This window comes from Callorhinus ursinus, unplaced genomic scaffold (assembly GCF_003265705.2).
Source record: "Callorhinus ursinus isolate GAN/ISIS: 27379988/994484 unplaced genomic scaffold, GSC_fseal_2.0 scaffold4, whole genome shotgun sequence".
Taxonomy (NCBI): Eukaryota; Metazoa; Chordata; class Mammalia; order Carnivora; family Otariidae; genus Callorhinus; species Callorhinus ursinus.
Window position 1 is genome coordinate 119,704,971 of NW_027397066.1, and position 7,369 is coordinate 119,712,339.

Genomic DNA, 7,369 nt, shown 5'->3' on the forward strand with positions numbered 1-7,369 from the left:
GAAAGAAAGGAAGGGTAGGGACTCAAAGTCCTAGTCACAAAAGAGCTTGAGGTTTCCCTGTGGTGCCAGAAATGGTAGTCTGCTTTTTCCCAAAAGGTGGTGACACATTGTCAGTTTTTATATTTCCCAAATACCAAATATAGATTAAGCAGGGGTCTTCTGAAAATAGTACTGTGGCACAAGGGACAGAATTTCACATGCAAAGCAAGCTTTTTAAGAACTTTCTAATCAATCAGTAGGCTTCTCTCTACTCCATCAGATTCTTCCTCCCTGACCCAACCAAAAAACAGATGAAACTTGGGAAACAGAAAAGGGAAACAGTGCCCATGATTTCCAACTTCCTCATCTACTTCTGTCATTCACTCAATAATAAATGTCAGCTGAGAGCCTGCCACATTTTAGACATTGTCCTAGATCCTATAAAATATTTAAAACATGAAAAAGAATAAGATGTGGTCCCTGTATTCAAGAAAATTAGTTATTTTCCTAAATAAATACATAACATCCAAAGATATAAAACTACATAAAAGTTTAAAAGCTAGAAATTCCATAAGAGAAGATCCAGGGGCTCCTGGGTAGCTCAGTCATTAAGCATCTGCCTTCGGCTCAGGTCATGATCCCAGGGTCCTGGGATCGAGCCCCGCATCAGGTTCCTTGCTTAGCGGGGAGCCTGCTTTCTCCCTCTCCCACTCCCTCTGCTTGTGTTCCTTATCTCACTCTCTCTCTGTCAAATAAATAAATAAAATCTTTAAAAAAAAGATCCAGAAAGTTCTGTGAATATATGGAATTTAATTATGAAAAAAGTTACATTTAAAAAGGTGTGTTGGGGGGGGACAAACCATAAGAGACTCTAAACAATAGGGAACAAACTGGAGGTTGATGGAAGGAGGTGGTTAGGGGATGGGATAGATGGTTGATGAGTATTAAGGAGGGCACTTGTTGATGATGAGCACTGTGTATTATATGTAGTGATGAACTACTGAATTCTACTCCTGAAACCAATATTGCACTGTATGTTAAATAACTAGAATTTAAATAAAAATTTGAAAAGAAAAAAATAACTAAATAAATTAAGATAAAATTAGTACTGAAGAAAGGACTACTCCATTTTTTCCAAAAGGTAGTTACTGGCTGTCACTTTGGAAAATATAAAATCAGACGTAATCTGAACATAAACACACACACAAACAAATCAGATGAATTTAAGAACTGAAAAACTAAGCAAGTAGAAAAAATTCTATTAGAGTATTTTTATAATCTCTGGTGCTAGGAAAGGCCTTTCCAGGCAGAAAGAGAAAGATACTCAAATATTTATATTGATATTTCAAAACTAAAGTCTTCTGAATAAAAATGTCACCATAAAAAGTTAAAATCAAATGACAGACTAGAAAAAGTATTTGCAGCATACATAACAATGATCACTATTGACAATGTATAAAAAGTTCTTATTAAGCATAATAAGACAAATTAGCCCAACGTAAAAATGGGCAAAAAAGATGAACTGATGAATTGCTGATGAAATACAAATGCCTGACATATTTATTCTTCCATTCATTCAACCATTATTTATCGAGTCTTACTATTAGGCATGGCCCTAGCAAGTGGACATACAGCAGTAAACAAAAGATACAAAAAGGAGATGAAGAGATCATTAAAATGACAAATATAATTTGCTCTTTCAATGGGCAAAAATTTATAGAGTGCTGGTGGCATATGGAAAATGGGCATGCTCATGAAATTTGGGAGTGTAAGTTAGCACAGACTTCTTGAAGTACAAATTGGCAATAAGCAAAATTTTAATCGTTCATATGCTTTTATAAGCAACTTCATTTTAATAGAGTCTGTCCTACAGAAATATTGGTACCTTGCACAAAGATTTGTAAGGATGGTCACTGCAGCATTATTTATAATTGGGAAAAATGGGAAAGGGTATATCTATTCTCATGGCTACAGTTTAAAAAGTACATACATACTATCTAATATTAAGCTGCTTTTAAAAGATAGTACTAGATTATATATAATGACATAAAAAGATTTCTAAGAATTATTACATACAAAAACATTAAATAACTTGTGCCATAGATTCCGTTTAACAAAAGACATTGTGTGTATATAGAGCTATGCATACAAGAAATCTAGAAGGGGACACAACAAAGCAGCTAATCTCTGTGGAGGGGAGAATAAGTAAGGATGAAGGGAGACTTTGAGGTTTCTTTCCATGTACTGTTAATGGTCAGAATGGAGAGAGATTCCATGTGTAGGCGTTGGAGTCAAATCACATGGGATCAATTCTGATTCTGCTACTTTCCAGATGTACAGACCTGGACTTCCCCTTCTACAAAATAACCATAGTGTATGATTCATAAAATTCTGAGAATTAATTTAACTCATTTTAATTCATTGAATTCAGGCAATCCATGAAAAACACTCCAAGTAGGCACATAGAATTCATCTAATAAGCATTAGTCATTATTAATGTTTTAAACTGTTGGAATCAATTACAATGAGAATATATTCAGATGTCATTCATGTAATTGAAAAAACACAATAAAAAACTCTCTAACAAGTGGTACAAACTGAGGGCTATGAGAATTCAGAAGAGTTGGGAACCTATACTACATATTCTGCCACATTCTAGACTTGCTTCTCCCATGAATACAACAAATGCAGATGAATCACAAATCTTGTTGGACAGAACCACAAACCAAAATTTGTATTATGCTTCCTTTTTCTACAAAAATATATAGAAAAGAAAAACATACACAAAACAATGATCTCCTAATTGGAGATCCTAAGTAAATGGAATTAAATATCTGTTGCTCTTATAAATTAAGACATTTATGTTTCCTTTTTTAGTTTGATAAGTTAGACACATCTATAAAGAAGTCTCTTTAAAAGTCCCTTAGTAACTTAAACGGATTCCAAACGTCTGTGTAAATAATTTTCATCCTATAGAAAATATGTATTTTTCTAGATGACTACTATTATTTCAAAGTTATGTGTAAACCTGGGGCGCCTGGGTGGCTCAGTCGGTTAAGTGGTGGACTCTTGATTTCTGCTCAGGTCAGAGTCTCAGGGTTGTGAAATTGAGACCCACATGGGGCTCTGTGCTCAGGAGGGAGTAGGTTTCAAGATTCTCTCTGTCCTGCTACCCTTCCCACTCCTCACTCCTCTCTCTCTCTAAAATATAAATAAATAAATCTTTTAAAAAAATAATAAAGGTTTTGTGTAAACCTTCACAAAATGTGTTTTATCATGTTACTTTCTAAGAACAATTATTCATTAAGGAAGTAATCAATGTTATACAATCTTGCCAAATAAGAAGAATCACCAGGATAGTTTATCAAAAATACAGATTCCTGGGCTCCTCCTTTGAGGGTCTTATCCTATTAGTCTAAAATATGGCAAAGGAATCTGCAGTTTTAAAAAAATATCCTAGGCGATTCTTATGACTAGGCAAGTTTGGGGAACCCTGACCTTGATTAACTGTGTCATATGCTATATCTCAATTTTTTTTTAAGATTTTATATATTTGACAGAGAGAGACACAGCGAGAGAGAGAACACAAGCAGAGGGAGTGGGAGAGGGAGAAGCAGGCTTCCCGCCGAGCAGGGAGCCCGATGCGGGGCTCGATCCCAGGACCCCGGGACCATGACCTGAGCCGAAGGCAGACGCTTAACGACTGAGCCACCCAGGTGCCCCTATATCTCAATTTCTAAGGAAGGAACTGATCTATAGGGTGAAATGTTTCTGTGTATTAGAACAAATACTGATAAATTATTCCTGCTCTTCTGCACAGCCAAACTTTTCAAAGGGTTGCATACAAATGTTATCTCTATTCCTTCATTCCCCAATCTTTTTTTTTAAGAAATTAAATATATTGATACATATTGGGTGAACTTTTCTTCTTTATCCTTGTACTTCAAATTTATCTTTAAGTTTATCTTGATCCTTTACCTTTCCATAGAATTTATCAGCTTATCAAAATCTACCAAAGAAGAAGATGGAGGAGGAGAGACAGAGAGGAAGAAAGACAGAAGGAAGGAAGGAAGAAGAGGAAAGAAAGAAAGAAAGAAAGAAAGAAAGAAAGAAAGAAAGAAAGAAAGAAAGAAAAGGAAGCATTACAATAAATTTATAAGTTAATTTGAGGAGAACTGCCATCTTTTCAATATTGAATTCACTCATCCATATTGAATTCCAGTCCTGTGGTTGTTCAATAATTTTTTCATTGTTTGCCCATCAAGAACATTTCAAAATTTTCTCTATTAAAGTTATGCATGTTTCTGTAGATTTATTCCTAAATAACTTTTAGTTTTTATTGCTAACCTGAATGGAATTTCTTGAATGTGGGTGTGGGTGTGAAAGAAACAAAAGAAGAAATATAAAAGAGAAGATGTATGAAATACTGTGGTTTAAAAACAGCAAAATAAAAAACCATCTGCTTCCTTCCCAGCAAGAAATAAGACTTAACAAGAATCTTATGTGGAATCTTTTCTATATGATCTTATTCACCTTTATCCTCCACAGTTATAACTTTTAATTCAGTGTTGTATTAAACATTCCAGTGCTTTTCTTTACAGTATAATCACCTATATATGTATCTGTGAAAAATACGTTGATCAGGTTTCGATTTTCAACTGTATAGATAGAATCATGCTATACTTATTCACTACACTTCTTTCAGTCAAAAATCATATTTTTGCAGGTGGGTAATAATGATACATGTGATGGTTGTTCAATCATTCACTGCTGTGGTGTGTTTCCAAGTACAAATATGCTAAATTTTGTCTATTCTACTACAGATAACCGTTTGGGTTGTTTTCAGTTTGGGGCTATTACCAAAAAAATGCTGGTATGAACAATGCTGTGCATATTATCTTCTGGCAACTGTACTAGTTTTTCTAAACTCTATGCCTGGGAGTGGAAATGCTGAATCATAGTGTCTACTTATGTTCAAATTTAAAACTATTTTCCAAACTAATGTACCAAATTACACTCTAAAATTGTCTGAGAGTTTCTATTGCTCCATGTGGATGACAACACTTGGTGTAAGGCTTTTAATTTTTCCCCTTTTGTTGGGTATACAATGGTATCTGATTTTGGTTTTAATTTGTATTTCTCTAATTCCAATGAGGTGAGCACCTTTTTATATATGTCTATTGGCCATTTAAATCTCCTCTCCTCTTTTTAGAAATGCCTTTTCACATCTTTTGCCTATTTATTTATTGGGTGCTTCTCTTTTTGTTGATTTCTAGAAGATCACTATGTATTCTGAATATTAATACTGTCTCAGTTAAATCTGTTGCAAAATATCTTCCCACTTGTGACTTGTCTTTACACTCCCTTTATGTGTCTTTTGATAGAGAAGTTCATCAATTTTTTTAAGATTTTATTTATTTATTTTGAAAGTGAGAGAGCACAAGTGGGCAGAGAGGCGGGCAGAGGGAGAGGGAGAAGCAGGCTCCGTGCTAAGCAGGGACCACGATGTGGGACTTGATCCCAGGACCCTGAGCCAAAGGCAGATTGTTAACTGACTGAGCCACTCGGGTGCCCAAGAAGTTTATCATTTGAAAGTAGTCGAATTCAGTCTTTTCCTTTATAAGTTGCATTTTTTCCTGTCCTATTTAGGAATTCCTTTCCCATTCCAATGTTATATAGTTAATTTGTCATATTGCCTTGGGGAAGTTTCATAGTTTTGCCTTAAATATTTAAGTCCTTAATCTATCTGAAATTTATAGTTGTGTGTGACATGAGGTAGGGATTGAATAAAATTTTTTAATTACATTTTGCATTTTCTATTTGCTCCCTGCTGGTATAGAGGAACATCCTATTAGTAAATCCATCTTGTATCCAGCAACCTTGCAGATTTTTCTCATTAATTCTAATATTTATTTGTATATTTCTTTTGGTTTTCTCTCTGGAAAATCTCTTTATCTACAATTTTTTTTTCCTACCTGATGCTTTACCATTTATTTCTTTGTTTTATCTTTTGTACTGAATAAGACTTCCAGTACAATACTGAGTAGAAGTAATGATAATGAGAATTGTTGTGTAGTTCCTGACCTTAAAAGAAAATGTTCTTAAAGATATCATTCAATAGGCTAAGGAATTTTCTTTCTATTCCTATTGCTAAGAGTTTTGTTATGGTTGTTGTTGTTGTTGATTTTAAAATCATGAAAACATGTTAAATTTTATCAGATTATTTTTTGAAGGTATAGTAGGCTAAATAATTGGTCCCAGAGATGTCTACATTCTAAACCCCAGAGCCTGTAAATACCTTCTCTTATATGGCAAAAGGGACTTTGCAGATATAATTAAGAATTTTGAGATGGGGAGAGTATCCAGGATTATCTGAGTGAGTTCAATGTAAACACATAGATCCTCATAAGAGGTACTCAGGATCATCAGAGTGACAGAGAAAGAGACTTGAAAAATGCTGCAATGCTGGCTTTGAAAATAGAAGATAAGACCATGAGCCAAGGGATGTGTGCAGCCCCCAGAAGCTAGAAAAAGTAAAAGGATGAATTTCCCCCTAAAACTTCCAGAAGGAATGCAGCCCTGCCATCACCCTGATTTTAGCCCACTGAGACTGATTTTGGACTTTTGACCTCTAGAATTGTAACATAATAAATTTGTGTTGTTTTAAGCCATTAAATTTGTGGTGATTTCTTTATAGCAATAATACAAGACATGGGAGCTATCATATTGGGTTTTAACCTCATTTAGCCTGTGATTATGGTAAATCACTACAGAATTCTGATTAATAAATCATCCTTACATTCTTGAAATGACCCTTCCTTGGTTAAGAGTCTCTTTTTTTTTAATTCAGTAGTTATATTTAGTTTGCAAATATCTTATTTTTTATTATTATAACTATGTTCCTAAATGAAACTAAACTTTAATTTTCCTTTCTCATACTATCTTTTTTGGGGTATCAAAGTTACCTGGACTCATGAAAGGAACTGAGGAGTACACCCTCTTTTACTAATGTCTAAACATGTTTTACAGAATCAGAATTGCTTTTCCTTACATGTTTTATAAAACTCAGTTGTAAAAGATTTAAGATGGGTGCTATTGTATGTTGATACATGGATGTTTATTCAGGTTTTGAGTGTGTAAGTTTTTTCAGGTTTTATAATTCCTTCTGAATCAACTTTGGTGATTTTTATGTTTCTAGAGAAGTATTTGGTTTATTCCTTTTCCAGTTATTAACATAAATCTGTTTATACTATTCTCCTACTTTTTTAAGTTTTTACTTTACATATAGTGATGCCTTTTATTTAATGTCTAATATTGTTTACTTGTGCTTTCTTTTTATTTTTTTATCTTGTCCAATATTAGAAAAATTCATTTATTTTGTTAGTCTTTC